This window comes from Vombatus ursinus, unplaced genomic scaffold (genome assembly GCF_900497805.2).
Source record: "Vombatus ursinus unplaced genomic scaffold, bare-nosed wombat genome assembly UNPS02001419.1, whole genome shotgun sequence".
NCBI classification, from domain to species: domain Eukaryota; kingdom Metazoa; phylum Chordata; class Mammalia; order Diprotodontia; family Vombatidae; genus Vombatus; species Vombatus ursinus.
Genome location: NW_020941197.1, coordinates 20,984,572 through 21,002,912, shown reverse-complemented (window position 1 = coordinate 21,002,912; position 18,341 = coordinate 20,984,572).

Here is an 18,341-nt window from a genome sequence, read left to right as displayed (position 1 = left end):
AAATCTGGCCTCAGATACTTACTAGCTGTGTGACCCGAGACAAGTCATTTAATCCTGTTTGCCTCAGTTTCCTCATCTGTGAAATGAGCTGGAGGGGCAGAAGTGAAGTGGATAGAGTACCAGCCCTGGAGTCAGGAGGACCTGAGTTCAAATGTGGCCTCAAGCACTTGACACTTACTAACTTCGTGACTCTGGGCAAGTCACTTAACCCTGATTGCCTCACAAAATAAAGTGAAATGAAATAAAATGATCTGGAAAAGGAAATAGCAAACCATTTCAGCATCTTTACTAAGAAAACCCCAAATGGGGTCATGAAGAGTCTGAAACAACTGAATAACAACAGATTGTATACAGAGCACTTGTTTGAGCTACAGGGGGAAATACTAATCTGAGCTCTGCTACTTGCTACCTACAAGTAGCTTGTCACCACCATGCTAGGCGTCAGTTTCCTCGTTTACTAAATAAATGGATTGGACTAGAAAATCTCTAAAGTACCCTCCAACTTTAACTTCTATAATCAAAGTATAGATGAGACAAGACCATTTTCTTTCTTAGTCTTACAATCTAGTAGGCCAATAAGACTAAAATAGAGTTAATTATACAAGATACAGTATATGATATGTGCCTTAGATAGTTCCAATACAAAGTGCTACATAAAGTTTAAAGGGAAAGGTTGGTATTAGCTGGGGATGCCAGTGGGCTTAGAAAGGAGGGGGTAAATGTGAGAGATGTTGCAAAGGCGGAATTGATAGGATTAGGGGAATGGGAAAAGCGAATAAATGTTTTAATTTTCAAACAGAGAAAGGGCATCACTTTTTTTCAAACTGCAGACTGAGGCAGGGTTTAGACTGGCTTGACCTTGATCCCAAGCAAAATTCTAGAATAGTTTATTAGATGGATATCTTGGGAGCACTTAGAAAAGGAAGTATCAGTAGGAGCTTATTAAGGACATGTTATACCAGACTAACTTCATTTTGATTTTTATCAGAGCTGCTAGACTGCTAGATGAGAGAAATGTTGTAGAGATAATATATCTGGATTCCATCAAAGCACTTCCTGAGTGTTTCTCAGGATATCCTTGTGGGCAAGATATGGGCTAGATAATAGTACAGTTAGATGAATTTAGAGCTATATGAGTGACCAGAAGCCCAAAGTAGAGATCAATGGATCAACTTAAAAGGATGCCCATAGTATAGAGTCATAAGGCTCTGTCCTTTGACCTTGCCTAGTCACTATTCTTACCAATAACTTGAATAAAGAAACATAATTGTAGGATTTGAATCTGGAAGGAAATACAAAGATCCACTCACTTCTCATCCCCATTTTACATATGAGTAATTTGAAGCCTAGAGAAGACGAGCTTGTCAGAGGCTAATAGGTAGTAAATAACAGAATTCAAAGTCAGGTACATTGAGTCCAAATCTAGTATTTATTGTTGTTAAGTCATTTTTTCAGTCATATCCAACTCTCTGTGACCCCATTTTGGGTTTTCTTGGCATGGATACTGAAGTGGTTTTCCATTTCCTTTTCCAGCTCATTTTACAGATGAGGAAACCAAGTCAAACAGAGTTAAGTGACTTGTCCAGGGTTACACAGCTAGTAAATGGCTGAGGCCAGATTTTATCTCAGGAAAATGAGTCTTCCCAACTCCAGGCTCAGAGCTCTGTGCCCTGTGGCGCCACCTAGCTGCCCCAAACTATAAATGCTGTGATGTTAATTACCAAAATGCTAAGGTAATCTTTGAGAGAAGTATGTTGCCCAGGATGAGAGAGGTAATAGTCCCACTGCTCAGACAATGTTGGAAATATTGTTGTGCTTTGGTCTGGACTCCACATCTTAGGGAGGACATTGACAAATGGGTGACAATATAGGGCTATGAATCATGAGACATCACGATCTCCAAATCTAAATTGTTACTGACCTAAAGTGCAATGGAAATACTTATATGATTGAGAGTGGACTTGTGGTTTTGTTCTGTATGGAATTCTCAGGTGAGAAAACTCCCTCTGCTAAAAGAATCAGTACTTTCTCTGCAATTTAGTTTTGGGTCTTCACATAGCTGGCATGTGATAGAAAGTAAGATTTTAACCCAGCTCTCTATCTGGTAGGTCAAACAGACTTTGAGAAAGACACATGGTGAATACAGTCTGCAATATATTACTAAAGATGATGTGTGCAAGAAATAGTGTAAAAAATATATCCTCAAAAACCTTAAAGTACCGTATAAATGCTAGCTATTATTATTGGTGCTAGCACTAACTACTACTACTACTACTACTAGTAAATACTTACTACTACTACTACTGCTGCTGCTTCTGCTGCTGCTTTTGCTACTACTATACTACTACTACTACTGCTGCTATTCTACTACTACTCCACTACTACAACTACTGCTACACTACACTATTACTACTACCACTGCTACCATACTACTGCTACTGTTACTATACTATTACTACTACTATTAACAATAATGACTAATAAAGGATATGGACCAATCATATAATGGAAAAGAATGATAGACATCCTGTACTGGTATTAAGAAAAATTAAGAGAATAAAAAAGTCTTCAGCATATAATGGAGATTCTCTTTGGATGGACAAGAGTAACAGGATGAAAAGACATGAATGAGTTGTGGTCTATTCTGGTGGTAGGAATGTCCCAAACAATGAGAAGATGAATTCACTAAGCTGAAGTGGGTCAAGAAGAAGCAATCAGGATTGTGAGAGTATCTGAAGCTATTATGAAGAGAAGACCCAGGGGAAATACAATTACCATCTTCAATAGGTAAATTATTGCTATATTGAAGAGATATTAGTCTTATTCTTCTGGGCCTCAGCAAACCTAAGATTAGTGGGTAGAAGTGACAAGAAGCCAGATTGTATTTCAGTATAAGACAAGGCTCACAAAAATGGAATGGGTGGCTTTGTGTTCAAGCAGAGTTGTCTGGGATATTAGAAAGGGGAATCATGTTTCATGTAGAGATTTGATTCAGTGAAATTTGTCCAGTTTTCATCTGCAGCTAAGAGTCTAAGATTAAAGATCTGCTATCATTCATAGCAGAAGCTTTGCTTCAGACCAGCCTTGAAACCAGGAAGCTCTAGATTAACATCCTGCCTCTGACACTATGTGACCCAGTGTTCTAGCTATTCTGTAAGACTAGAAGTTTCAATGAAGTTGCATTAGTAGAGTACCTCACCTGGTAATTGTTATCCTATATATCTCTTGTTTGTACATAGTTGTTTGCATATTGTCTCTCTCTTTAGATCATGAGCAGGGACTGTTTTTTTGTTTTGTTTTGTTTCTTTTTTGTTTGTTTTTATTTTTCTTTGTAACCTCAGGGCTTAGTACATAGTAGGCTGGAGAATAATAGGCATTTAATAAAAGCTTATTGACTGACTGACTGAAATCACAGGTCCGTTCCCTATGCCTATCAGTATCTCATTCATGTACAATTATGCATCCTGAATTTAAGTAAATGCCAGTTATGCCTGTGATGTGCTAATAATAAACTATTCCTCTTTAATCAGTACAAATAATGTTTTTATTTGGTAGCATTTTACCATATCTACTTCTAGTATTGCCTTATATACTATAAGGTGATATAAAGCTGATATTATTCAAATAAAATCTATAGCTCAGTTTTTTTAAAAAATCAGACAAATTTCAGAGTCAGAATTACTGCTCTTAAAAGATCTTGACCTCTTAAAAATATTTCTGAAAAGAATAACTGCTCCTGTTAACTACAAAGTTTCCCAAAGCTTGTGACCAAATTGCTAATGACTCGGAATTACCCAGTGTCCCTTTCTATGCTATCTATAGAACCAGATAATGGCCAGATTCACACTGCACTTTTCAATATAATGGTCAGATATGTAGGGAATTGTTTTGATTCTCTGAACCTCAGGACAAGGTCATTGTGGAAAAGTGGTTAATGAACTCCCCAAAGAACCTAGTGTATATCCAGGGAATATATTAGTAACTCATCAAGCAATATATGTCTCCTTTGGAATTACTGCAAAAATTATAACTGTAACCATCTAGCAGAGAACTGAGTTTTTAAATTCTTATATATGCCATGCTTGGATACTCAGATGGATCAGTGATCTCAATGAAGTGGTTACTTGCTCTAATAATATATGTTACAACCTATCCATGCCTTCTCATTTTGTGCAATTCTTGTCATATTCCCCTATAAATCATCCACGGGGGTCCACTTATTGTGCTGGCAACCTTTCTCTAAATCTTTTGATATTGTGTAGGAGTACATATGCCATCCCTCAGTTATTCATCATTTTAATTGTAGGACTACCCCACTTCCTTTTCTTGGCATTAATTTCTTAGGTAGCGTCTTTTACACTAGGTCTTCTGGACAATTTTTTTCTTTCTACAGCCTACTCATACCTAATATGTGCCTCTCCTTTGCCATTGGGTAATGGTATTCTGAAGACTGCAATATATCATCTTTTGCAGCCATCTGGAATCACTGAAAGAACATTCATGTTAGGAAGATGGATCTTTGTTTCAAGAAGCTTTGGATGATTAAAAGAATTATAATTTTCCAAATACAACCTAGCCTATCCTTCTCCTCCTATTCAATTCTGAGCTCAGTTCATTGTCTATCTGGTATGTCAGTGTAAGAGGTAAGTACTGATTTTCTACAGGTTGTCCACACAATTTAATATAGTGGTCTGAATAAAAGCATTATTCATCTATTTATTTTTTCCTATGTGGATAGTCTAGCCAAACTTTGAGTAATTATAGATTTCATTTAGGAAGCTTTGCTATGTTCCAGTTCTAGAAGCAATAAGTCTAATGTCACCCACAAACAATAGCATCTGTGAATCTTTCTTCCATTTGGACTCATAGGTAAACAATTTCCACAACTATAGTAGATTCCTTTGTCCATCACTTATCTCCTTGAGTTGTGTCTATTATACCAATAATAAGAGAATTATCAAATAGGTTATACCTTTTAAGGTCAATTCTGTGCATTTTGTGCTACTAAGGCAAATTTGTTTACAGAAAACAAAAATTAATAAATTTCTCTCTGTTCCTTTCAGTTACTTGTACAATTGTAAAAATGTGGTCTACTATAGCAAGGGATAGAAATAGGGACTAGATCTGTGATTTCACTGGTATAGGTAACTCACATGTAAGTAAATTCACTCTACTAAAACAGGTTGGCATTTATTCAGCAACTTATAGTCCCAGAGGATTGCCTAGCACACTGACAGATTAAAGGATTGGACCAGGATCAGTCAGTTAGTATGTGTTAAAGGCTGAACTTGAACTCAAGTCTTTAAGGCACCAAGGCAAGTTCTCTCAGCACTACACTTATCCCTTCCACATCGCAGGGGTTAGGGGAGCAGTGCCCCTATAATCTGGAAAATCAGCATAAAATCCATATGGTAGATGCTTCCTTTTAATTTTCCTTTAGGAAATCATATAAGGACTTAGCCTTTTTTTGTATTATGCCAGAATCTACTGGAATATCTTTTTTTAAATAATAATCCTGCATTTCTGAGTTTCTAAACTTTTTCTGTGTCATTTGTGGCTTCTATAAAACTCCAAAAAAATTCCTATTTAATTTTTTAAGATGGTGGGTTATATATCAAAACCACGATGGGGAAAGTCATGATGTGGAAGGGATAACTGTATAAAACACTGACACCTCTCTGCCATTTATAAAATACTGCCTGCATGTTTAATAGAGAAGTTAAAGATGACATGACTATGATCCTATCTTATCCTAAAGTCTACTGAATTTGACTGTAACCCCTCAAAGCCTAGGATAGTATTTTACTTATTTTGTAACATCTTCCTGTAACATCTAAAACTGTTCAATATTTGGCACTCAGAAGATGCTGACTGATACATACACTGCCCAAAGACTCAACTTTTCAAGGATACTGAATACCAGCTTGATACTATTCAGCTAGAGAATGATGAAGGAACTTACAATAGATCATGGCTCTCAGCCCTAAATCTAACCATTTCAAGAAATGTGACACAGTGGATGTTTCATATCTGTACTTGTTCCATCTGGATCTATGTGGTTTGGCTGTGGACGTCCTGATCAAACTCTGCCCAGGAAAGCTCTCTGGTAGGTCACAGCTCTCTGCACAGACACAACAGCAGATACCGATTGCTTCATTTAGTGCTAATGAGGTTGGGCACTGAGGCTACTACTCTCAAGTTGTCATAGCTGTTCTGTACAGGAGCCAAGTCTCAGTGTTGGTGGAAGAAGACAGCTCCCAGAAATCGTTTATTGTTTCATTTTATGGAAAATGACTTTTTTGGAAGCCAGTTGTTTTGGCTTGCTAGTTCTCTCCAATCACTCCTGCCCTGCCTTGGCTCTTAGGGCTTGAGTGTAACTATGAGTGCTTAGGGCAATTAGAGCACTTCTATATATCTAAACTTTCCTGTTATTATTGCAGCCCAGGGGATATTTGATAAAGACTGATAGTGTATTTTTTAGATATTCTGAAAATTGTTTTGATTCTCTGTGCCTTAGAGGAAGGCCTTTATGGAATAGAAAGTGTTTATTTGCAGGCAGACTTTGAAGATGATATATTATACATTCATCTGAGAAAAAGTGCAACTCTGGCAGTTTGGTCCTGGTGGTGGTAGTATGTGTGTGTGTGTGTGTGTGTGTGTGTGTGTGTGTGTGTGTGTGTGTTTAAAATATTCCAAGAGCACTAGATGTGTCCACATGAAGACAAATGCTGTTTTATTCAAAATTCCCTCTTTATTTATCTCGTCAAAGGTTTTAGGCAATTCTAAATGGGTCAAGGACACCTCCAAAATTAATAACAGAAATTAAAGGGTTTTTGTAATTTTAAAGGAATAAAAGAAGTTTTTTCCAATTAAAATTCTTCTAAAAAGTAAAAAAATATATATATGATTGTGATAATGGCTTTAACATGAAATATCAAACATTTTCCTATATAAAATTTAATTTAATTCTTGCTGTTTAGTAAGTAGTAGGATAAGATGTTGGACTTGAAACCAGGAAAACCTAATTTCAAATTCAACAACTGATACTAATGAGGTATATGACCACTGACAAGTAACAACCTCTGTGAATCTTAGACAACTTTTTAACAGAGTTAAGTTATAGACAAGTTGCTGTCTGCAGGGTTAGGGGGACTTCTCACACTCAAAAAATATGAATATGTGAGATATTGAATATACATATATATACATGTATATGTATATATAATACATATATACTTATGTGTATGTACTTGCATACACACATATATCCATTGAAGTCCATATATTAATGCCTTGTTAGGACATAAAAAGGACTCCAGGTTTTTTTTAAGTTTATGGCAACAGAATATAAGATCTATTGAATCTCACCAAGCTGAAAATACTTTGAGTATGGGCCTAGCAATGGGCTTATGTTTCCATCAGTGCCAATGTAGCTTTAGGAGGCTTACCCTCAGAAACTGGTCATAAAGTGAAGGTATGTTCTGGCTACAATAACTTTTAGAAGAGTAACTTTTAATGCATAGAGATACTGTTAAGTGTCAGAGGAGGCAATGACCACATCACATATATCACAGATCTCTTAAAATAACTATTTGCGTACTGTATATAAGGGCAGCTATATTGCATGGTGGATAGAGCACTGAGCTTGGAATCAGTAAGATTTATCTTCATGAGTTCAAATCTGGCCTCAGACACTTACTGGCTGTGTGACCCTGAACAATTCACTTCACCTTGTTTACCTCAGTTTCCTCTTCTGTAAATGAGCTGGAGAAGGAAATGGCAAACCACTCTAGTATCTTTGCCAAGAAAATCCCAAATGGAGTCACGAAGAGTTGGATATGACTGAAATGACTGAACAAACTATATATAAAATAACAGCTATGATGAGGCTGTAGTCATGTATGCTGGGGTCCATTTGCTTCACTGGTAATGATCTTTTATTAGGGACTGTGCTTTTTGGTTTGTGACTGGCAGAGAAGCCACTAATGAACAGTAAGTACTGTTCACTTCCTCTTTTCTCCAACAAATGTGGTAGCAATTGAACAGTGAACTATAGTTTTGAAACTATTGTATACTACTACAAAAAAAACTGAAGTAATAGATGATAGATTTAATGACTGGTCCCCGTAGTATCTGTAATATTTAAGTCAAAACAACAAACTTTTCATGAAGGACTACAGTGTGTTGAGCACTAAACAAATGCTGGATTATTAGATAGAATTAGTCCTTGACTTTGTAGAATATACATGTGGGGGATACAAATACAAATTATACAAATTAATTCAGGATCGATACCAGAGAAAGATCATTTTATGCGATATCTCAGGGAAATACCAAAATAATGGGGAAAAGCATGTAGAATATTGATAATCAAAGAAAAAGGCACTCAAGGGAATATAAATAACTACAAACAATATGTTGACTTTCTCATCTATATAAAAATTTTATATGAGACATAGAATGGTATAATGGATACAGAGCCAGCTCTGGGTCTAAGTCTTGGATTTAAGTCCCTCCTCTGACGTCTACTGACTGTGTGACCATGAACAGGTCACTTAACCTTTCAGTGCACCAAGGAACACTAGCAAACATTGGTAAAGGCATTTTTTTTAGCTAGGAATTTGAATTCTTCTCCCTCTCAAATTAGCTAGGAATGAAATTGAAGGAAGCCAGGTGGTAGAGTGGATAGAGTACTACACCTGGAATCAGGAAGAAAGGAGTTCATATCCAGCCTCAGAAATTTATTAGTTATGTGACTCTAGACAAACCACTTAATTTCTATCTGTCTCAGTTTCCTCATCTGTAAAATGGGAATAATAATATCACCCACTTCTGAAGTAAGGATATAAAGACAATATTTGTTAAGTGCCAACCTTAAAGTTATATTATTATTATCTTATATTTACTTATATTCTATTATCATGAATTTTCTCTATAAAATCTTTGAGAATGAGAATGAATGAGGTTATCCTTGAAGAAAATATGACAAGTGAATATGGGCTCAGTGTCCTAATACTAACACTCATAGGTTGGGTTCCCAGAGGGTGGCTGATTACTTTTCTCCTCAGAGTACTAAAAATAATCCAGAGGGGCTAGTGTTTTTAATTCTGTATCTCCAGAGTCCCACCCTATCATGCTCCCTATCATCAATTTACCAGTAAAATTCCACTAGCTTTTACAAAACAGAATTTCTGAGAAGGTATAGAGCAAGAACAGTAATTATGAAGATCATACTCTCTCCCCCACAGTACATACAAGGTCTCTGGGGAAAGTGGGCTCAAATTTAAACTACACTAAGACACATGGGTAGGTTGCCATCTATCCTGTGACTCCATATAGTAACTGACAAAAAAGATTATGGTACATAAGGTGATTCCAGGTAAAACTAGTACTATAAACCATATTTCTTATAAGAAGGTATTTTTGAGCATAGATGGGCATACTGAATTGCTATAAAGAAATTCTTCAGTTGGCAGTAGGGTAACCTTAATGGTAGGAGGTACATCACTTTAGATATTGTCCAAGAGTCTTATGCATGTGTCTTGTCTGCCCACAGGCATGCCTTGTAAATATTAGTATTTACTTGGAAAGTTGTTCATAAGGGAGAGAGAAACTGGGGATCCAATTAGGAAAACTATGAGAGGGGAGCTAGCAAATTTCTTCCAAGAATGAGTAGATGGCCTCAGGAGTAATTAGAGGTACAGTAGAAGTAGAAATGTGCCATCTTGGTTGGACTCTGTTAAAGTCAATTGTTATCATGATCTAGGGGCAGAGAGGAGATGGCAGGGGTTGTAACACACCTGCCAGCTTCACCATGGAACCCATGTCATGGGCATATAACTCGGAGTACCGGGAAAACCTGGCTGATGCTGTACTTCATCTATCCTGGACCACTAAAAGTCTTGCATAATAACACATAATGTTTTTTTTTTAACAGGTCTCTGTGTTCCATCATCAGGCTGTCATGTCAGAGACAGAGAGTACTGCCAATGGAGTTCATAAGGAAAAATGTTCAGGCTGGCATAGAGGTATAGGAGCCCACTGGAGATTCACTCTTCTTTGGGTGTGGGAGTTTAGCCAGTTTGGAGGGCTGACAACTATGCTTCAGTATAGCTACCTTGTTCCTGTCACTGACAGATCAATTCTGCTGGCTAAATGGCTATAAAGTTTATGGTCTGCAGGAGGGCTTGTCAAGAGGGCAGATCTACCATCCAGATTCCATTTCACAACAGCTGATCTGCCTTCTGGTTGTGATGTTCTAGGGCATTCGTGATATCAAAGTAGAACCTTTTTCATAAAAATTAATTTTATTTTTTTCCCAATTAACAAGTATTTATTTCTTCTCCCTCTCACCTTTCCTTCCATTGAAAGAAGAGGCTTAAGAATTCTAAAAAGAGTAAACAAACCAAGCAGATCTGACATTGATAGTGTTGATGGGATGACTGAAAGTACTCCAAGTTCTTAAGATCTTTTGATTATGGAACAACTTAGAGAGGGTAATGCCATACCACAAATGTGACCTTTACTTTAAAGATCTTCCCTATTACCTAGTTCCTTCCTGCCCTGGTCAATTTATAGAAGTAAGTGCAAGGATGAGACAAAAAGATGCTGGTGCTATCTGGGAGAAGATGGACTCCGCAGAAACATAAATGTTTCATTCCCTACAGTGAACTATTCATGCAGATCAGAGTAGATTGTGATGGAAGGTGAAGAAAACTGTTTCTAGATTTTAGTGTCCAGTGGAATCCTTTGGAGTATTTCAGCAAGCTGGTGTTGTAGGGTCTATTCTAGAACTTGGTAGTTGCCTACTGATACAGTTCATAGATACAAGGCATCTCAATATAGGAAGTACTGAACAAAAGCTCTGAATGAATGTGAGCTTGTTTACTGTACCTATAGCATACATTAGAATCTGAAGAATATATGAAAAGAATTAAGTCTCCAAAGAAATTCACTTATCAACAAACTTAAGGAAACCTTTGTTCTTTATTTCACCTTGAAGCTACTGATCCGAACTTCTTTTTTTTTTTGTGAGGCAATTGGGGTTAAGTGACTTGCCCAGAGTCACACAGCTAATAAGTGTTATGTGTCTGAGGCTGGATTTGAACTCAGGTCCTCCTGACTCCAAGGCCAGAGGTCTATACACTGTGCCACCTAGCCGACCCCCTGATCCAAACTTCTAATAAGCTCATGGTTAACTAATCTCTAAGAGATTTATGGATAAGTGTTTCAAAGCTAGCCAAGGCCATGAGAGAGGTCCAATAAACTTACTGAGTAAGCCATGGGATGAATCAAGTTCTTCTTCCATCCTTTTTTTCTTTTATTCTCCCAAATTAATTCCAGTGTTCAAATATCTCAAAGCATAGATCTGAGAGAAGAGGTAATAAATAACATCTTGCCTCCTACTAATCATTGCCCTAGAACCTCTAGGAAGTAATGAGAGCTGGTAAAAAAAAGAAATCAGTGATGCACATTAAAGATGAGACCTTTCCTGTATAACAAAAAGCAAAGTGGAAAGCTAAATTTGGTGCTTCCATACCAACTATTCATCTGCGGATACTGCCATACATGTGAGCTGATTGAAGAACACAGCTAGTAAAGACCTAACAAGATTTAGACTAGAAGAATCATAAACCCCACCATTTCCAGCCTTCCTACAGACCCAGATGGCTGTGAAGAACATCCGTCCATGCACTTCATTCAGTAATGTAAGTTTTACATATGGGGTGTCTTTTTCTCCTTGAAAATGCTTGCTTACTTACACAAAAATCCCACATTTAGAGAGCATTTACTGCTAAATGGTAGGGAAAATGAATAGCGAAGAAGGATTACCACCCCCTTCCCAAATACATCCAGGAACCCTAGAATAGAACTATTTCAGTTGGTGAGAAGTACTGAGACTAAAAAACCTGAAGACAAAGCAGCGTCAGTACTGCAGAAAAATAAGAGTGCCAGGTCTGCCAATTTAAGAGTTCTCCAAAGCAGCATGAGTTTCACTATATGTGGATCCATATATGCTTCTTTGAAGTCTATTGCATGTCCTAGAAATTTGACATCCTCTGGAACTGATACATCTCAAATTTGGCAAATATTTATTATTAGCATAAATACTAGATGATGGTCCAGACCCACTGAACATGCTATGATGAAGTAGAATAAGGAAAACTCCCAGACCAGTAGGTCTTGATATCAATGGAGTTCATGAAACTTAAATGCCTTGGGGACATTGCACAAACCAAAAGCCATAACCTGGCTTCCAAATAAGTTCCAAATACTAGGTTGGGTATCAATGTAGGCTAGGGAGTCCTGGATGATAACTCCTTGCTCTTGTTGACAACAGGGTAACAAGCTCAAGAAGAGATGTAGAAGGCCCGATGAGTCCCTTCTGCTTATTCTTTTGAAGAACTCTTGTTTATTTAGCCCTACAGGAGGTTTGCCTCCTAGGGCACAGGTCCAGACAAATTGGGAGCCCATCTGTTGTTTTGCCTACTAAGACGTAGGTATGAGGTTGGAAAGGCACTGGGACAAAGACCATCTGAGAGGAACTGGTCAGCCTAGAAATAGATGAATAAGGGCAAGTATCAACCTCTTTCCCTAGAAGAACAAGTGTTGACATATGTCTTGCCTCTGAACTCTGATGAATCTGGAGGAGAGAGTGATGCTGATGACTGCACAGTCTTGTCTCACTTAAATCCAATTCACTTAAAAGTCAAGACATCACCCTCCTGATGTCATTGGTCCTCTTTGAGAATGAAGGATGAACAACAAAGGCTTTTCATATTTGTTTCTTTCCACTCACTTTGACAAGAATTCTTTCTTAGAACCACCAATACACATATTCAATCCAAGACATACGAGCTGTGTGCATAAATCATATATATCAGAAGGATTATGGAAATCAATCATTACTGATACAACTGTTTCCTGGAGCTTAGGTTGTATGGGGAACATCCTAAGGGATTCTCTCTCCCAGTGCAGCACAGGGCAAAACTTTCACTACTTACACCTCTATGCCCAATTCTCTCTATTATACTGACACATCTCTTTTGTAAAACTTACCTTCCTCTTTTTTACCACTGGGGAGAGGGGCAATGACCATGACCCTCTGAATAGCTCAAGAACAATCTACATATGGTGAAATTTGAGCTGTCTTTAAAAAAAAGACAGGGGAGCTAGAGAAGCCAAGAAAACTGGGGGAACTAGGGAAGGAAGAAATTATAGCCATGGGGGACAGTCAGCTAGTGAAAAGACTTAGAATTGAGATATAGAGTGTTATATTCAAGGAACAGCAAACAAGCCAGTGTAACTGTAGGTGGTAGAATGTGTGGAGACTGGTAAAGTGTGGGAAGGTTGCAAAGGTAAGAAGAGGCCAGGTTGTAAAGGACTTTAAATGAGAAATAATCTTTTATATTTGATTCTGGAGGTAATAGGAAATCATTGGAGTTTATTGACACAGAGGAGATGATATGGTCAGAAAACCACTTTGGCATCTGAGTGAAGAGCAGATTGGAGAAAGGCTATTGATATTATCCAAGCAGGAGATGAAGAAAGCCTGTACAAGGAAGAAAAAGGGATGCATACAAGAGATGTTGTAAAAGTATAAATGACAGGATTTAACAACATATTGGATGTGTGAGATGAGTGGAAGTAAGAAATTAAGGATGGCAATAAGGTTTCAAGCCTGAGTGACTGGGAAGATGGAGGTGTCCCCAGTAGTAACAGAAAAAAATGGAAGGGAGCAGGCTTGGAGAATGGAAGCTAATAAATTCAGTTTAGGGCATGTTGAGCTGGAGATGCCTACACAATATTTATTTCAAGATGTTCAAGAGGCAGTTCATGATGGGGGCTGGGGTTCCAGTGAGAGATTAGGGTTGGGTAACTTAATTTGTGAATTATCTCCATAGAGATGATAGTTGAACACATGGGAGCTGATGAGATCACTAAGCAAGATAGTAGAGAAGGAAAAGATAAGAGGGTTCAACACAGAGCTTTGGGGGGACACACCTAGTTAGTAAACATAGGGAAAAGTTTGTAAATTTTGTCTCAGTGTTTTCCTGTTAGCACTCTGAATCTTTCTGTAGATGGCCTCTCTAAGTTTCTCTCAGAAACTTTGTGCTAATTGTGCTAATGGTCACTGCCATATCCTCTGTCTGTTTTGAACCTTCAGGGTTTTTTCAGAGGTAACAAATGGACTGGCTCCTGTACTTGCTTCCCAAAGTTTCTCCACCTAGAGCCAGAGTTTTTTAATCCTCATGAGTTTTTGTGTTTGTTTGTTCGTTTTTAATCTCCCTTATACAAGATATCCCAGTCCTTTTCCTAGAATCTGGTCCTCTTTAATACTTTGGCAGAAATGTTGGTGCAATTAGCTGTCACCTGATTTAATTACAATTTCAAGTACTTCAGTGCTTTCTTGGGTTATACGGGTGGTCTTTTCTGAACAGTGACTTTTTCAACAGCTGAAGCCTGCTGCACTATGTAAGAAGCTATGAATATTTGTAATTTTATTTGTAAGAACTAGGCCAAGTACTGAACCATGGTGCTATGAGAGATTGGGTCCATTTATTCCTTATGACATACTGTCACTGCCAACAAAACTCCCATTTGGGGCGAACACTAGGAGAAGAAATGTTCACATTAAATGTAGTATTGCAACCTCTTTGCTTGCTTGTTAACAGTTAATAGTTTTTTGAAGTATATTGCAACCTCTTGTAATCTCTTAGTTTGCTTGTTAAAAGTTTAATGGTTATTTTTCCCCCTGGCCATAATGTTCTTGAGCTCTGTGAGAAGCCTCATTGTATAGATCTTCCTGCCCCCACCCTCTGCTCTGAAATAACAGTGGTCATCTCTAAGGCCTTTTCTTTCTTTCTTTTTTTTTTTGTGAGGCAAGTGGGGTTAAGTGACTTGCCCAGGGCCACATGGCTGGTCGAGTGTCAAGTGTCTGAGGCCAGATTTGAACTCAGGTCCTCCTGACTCCAAAACTGGAGCTCTATCCATTGCACTACCTAGCTGCCCCTCCAAGGCCTTTTCTAAGATGAGAGTGGGAAGACTCATTGAGCAGGCTACTCACACCAAGATAACAATCACTCACAAAGTCATACACAAAGATTACAATTTGTGATAAAGCCTGGGCAAAGTAGAAAGGAATATATATAGGGAAATGGCCAACTGAATCCTGGCCAATCATCACCTTGCACCTCCCAAACTTTCTACACATAAACAAACAGCAAGGGATTAGTATTTACATATCAGAAGTCTCTCTTCTCTTTAAAACCATGGAGAACCAAGCATTGAACTGTGCTGTTGGACCCTATATACTGGGTGGATATGATGATAGAATATAAGGTCCTTTGGGGCAGGAATTTCCTAATTTTTGTCTTTGTATTTACAGACTCTAACACAATCCTTGGGTCAAAGCAGGCATTTATAAAATGTGTCTGAAATTATTAGATTACATAACATACAACCTTTCTTTGGTTTTGGGGGTACGTGTGTGTGTGTTTTAACAAAAGTTTACATCAGAAGCTTATATTATCCAAGTTGGCAGAAGTTTATATTATGCAAGAGACAGCAACCCAGACAAACTCCCTCAAAATCCCACCCCCCTCAACAACTTTGATGCCTCAAATCAAATGTTGAGGCAGTAGAGTCAACAAAAGGTCAGATTGAGACATTTTTTTGCAGCCTAAGACAATTTAGGTGGTCATCAGGAGAGGTCTGTGACACTAGGATAGGGGCCAACCCAGCACACATAAAGTGGCAATGCAATCATCTTCAGCAGCAGAACTCTCAGCCCAGAGTCAGAAAGGGGTTTGAACAACTGGTCAGACAGAGATTACAAGGGAACCTTTGTTGGCACTGGGTGCAGCTGGTGGTGATTGGTAACTGTATTGCCCATACACAGTTCTGGGTCTCAGTTCCATGCCAGAGAGGAGTGTTTATGTTTGGCCACAAAGGATTAGGGGCCTTGGTCAGACTTCCAAGGTAAAGAGTAGTGCTAGTGCTTGTGGCTGCAGGAGAACAGGGGGCCTGGTCGAAGTTCCAAAAGGAGCACTAGAGCTTCCAGCTACAGAGAAGCCCTTCCTGGGTAAAGACCAGAGCACAGACCAGAAAAACAGTGACTACATCTCTCCCCAGATCACACCACTTTGGAAGCACCAAAAACTTGCATCCCCCCAGAACTAGTTCTGAAAACAGAAGCATAAAAATATCTGAAGCTTTGGATAGTGCCTCTCCACCCCAAGGTGAGCAGAATCTAACTTTAACATAAAGTTTAAAGTCAAGAAATAGATTGGAAAAATGAGCAAGCACACACATACATTCAAAAAGAACCTCACCATAAAAAGTTACTATGGTGGCAGGGAAGAACAAGACACAAATTTAGAAGAAGACAACAATGTGAAAACAGTTATAAGCAAAGCCTAAAAGAAAAGTGCTAATTGGACCCAAGACCTACAAAAATTCCTGGAAGAGTTAAGGAAAGAGATAATGATGGTAGAGGAAAAATTGGGAAAAGAAATGAGAGTGATTAAAAAAATACAAAAAGAGAAGTAACAACTTGACAAAAGAGGCACAATAAATACTGAAGAAAATAACACCTTTTAAAGGTAGAGTTGGTCAAATGTAAAAGGAGGTATAAAATCTAACTGAATAAAAATAATTCCTTAAAAATTAGAATTGGACAAGTAGAAGTTAGTGACTCCATGAGACATCATGAAACAATCAAAGTCAAAAAGAATAAAAAAATTGAAGAAAATGTAAAATATCTCATTGGAAAAACAACTGACCCAGAAAATAGATCAAGGAGAGATAATTTGAGAATTATTGTACTACCTGAAAGTCATGATCAAGAAAAGAGCCTAAATATCATCTTTCGAGAAATCATCAAGGAAAACTGTCCTGAGATCCAAAGGGTAAAATGGAAACTAAAAGAATCTACTGATCACCTCCTGAAAGAGATCCCAAAATAAAAACTCCCAGGAATAGTATAGCCAAATTCCAGAGTTTCCATGTCAAGGAGAAAATACTGTAAGCAGCCAGAAAGAAACCATTCAAATATCATGGAGCCACTCTCAAGATCACACAAGATTTAGTAGCTTCCATGTTTAAGGAATGGAAGGCTTGAACTATGATATTCTAGAAGACAAAGAAGCTAGGATTACAATTAAGAATAACCTACCCAGAAAAACTGAGTATAATCTTTCAGGAGGAAATGATGGATGTTTAATGAAAAATAGACTTTGAAGCATTCCTGATAAAAAGACCAGAGCTGAATAGAAAATTTGACATTCAAAGACAAGACTCAAGAGGAGCATAAAAAGGTTCTCCTGAAAGAAAAATCATAAAAGACTCAATAAAATTCAACTGTTTGTATTCTCATATGGGAAGATAATAAGTGTAATTCCTAAGAACTTTCTCTTTATTAGGGCAGTTAGAAGCAGTCTACACAAAAAGAGGGCATGGATATGAGTCAATTATATTGGGATGAAAAAATGAAGGGATGTGAGAGAAGGAATATACTTGGAGAAGGGGGAAGGAAGAGACAAAGTGGGGAGAATTATCTTATTTAAAAGAGGTGAAGAAGGAAGAACTTTTACAGTGGAAAAGAAAATGGGAGGACGGTGGGCAATGCATGAACCTCTCACATGTGTAGACACACATATACTCTGATGGGTATGAAATCTACCATACCCAACAAGCAAATAAAGAGGGAAAGGGGATGAGAGATATGGGGAGGGCATGATAAAAGGGAGGACAGATTAAGGGAGCAGTAGTCAGAAGCAAGACAGACTTCTGAGGAGAGAGGATAAAAAAAAAGAAAGAGAAGGATAAATAGAAGAAAATAAGATGGAGGGAAATACGCAGTAATCATAACTGTGAATAAGAATAAGATAAGCTCACCCACAGAACAGAAGTAGATAACATAATGAATTAGAAGCCAGAATCCAACAATATTCTGTTTGTAAGAGACACAATTGAAACAGAAAGACACACAAAGCAAACTAAAATAAGGAGATGGAGCAGAATCTATTATGCTTCAGCTGAAGTAAAAAAGGCAGGGGGTAGCAATCATTATTTCAGACAAAGTAAAAGCAAAAAATAGACTTAATTAAAAGAGATAATCAAGGAAACTACATTTTGCTGAAAGGTGCCATAAACAACAAAGCATTATCAAAAAATTTTACATTAGGTTTCTCTGATTAAGTTCTCATTTCTCAAATATATAGAGAACTGAGTCAAATTTATAAAAATAAGACCCCAATATGACAAATATTGGAGGGGATATGGAATAATTGGGACACTGTTGATAAAGTTGTGAACTGGTCTAACCATTCTAAAGAACA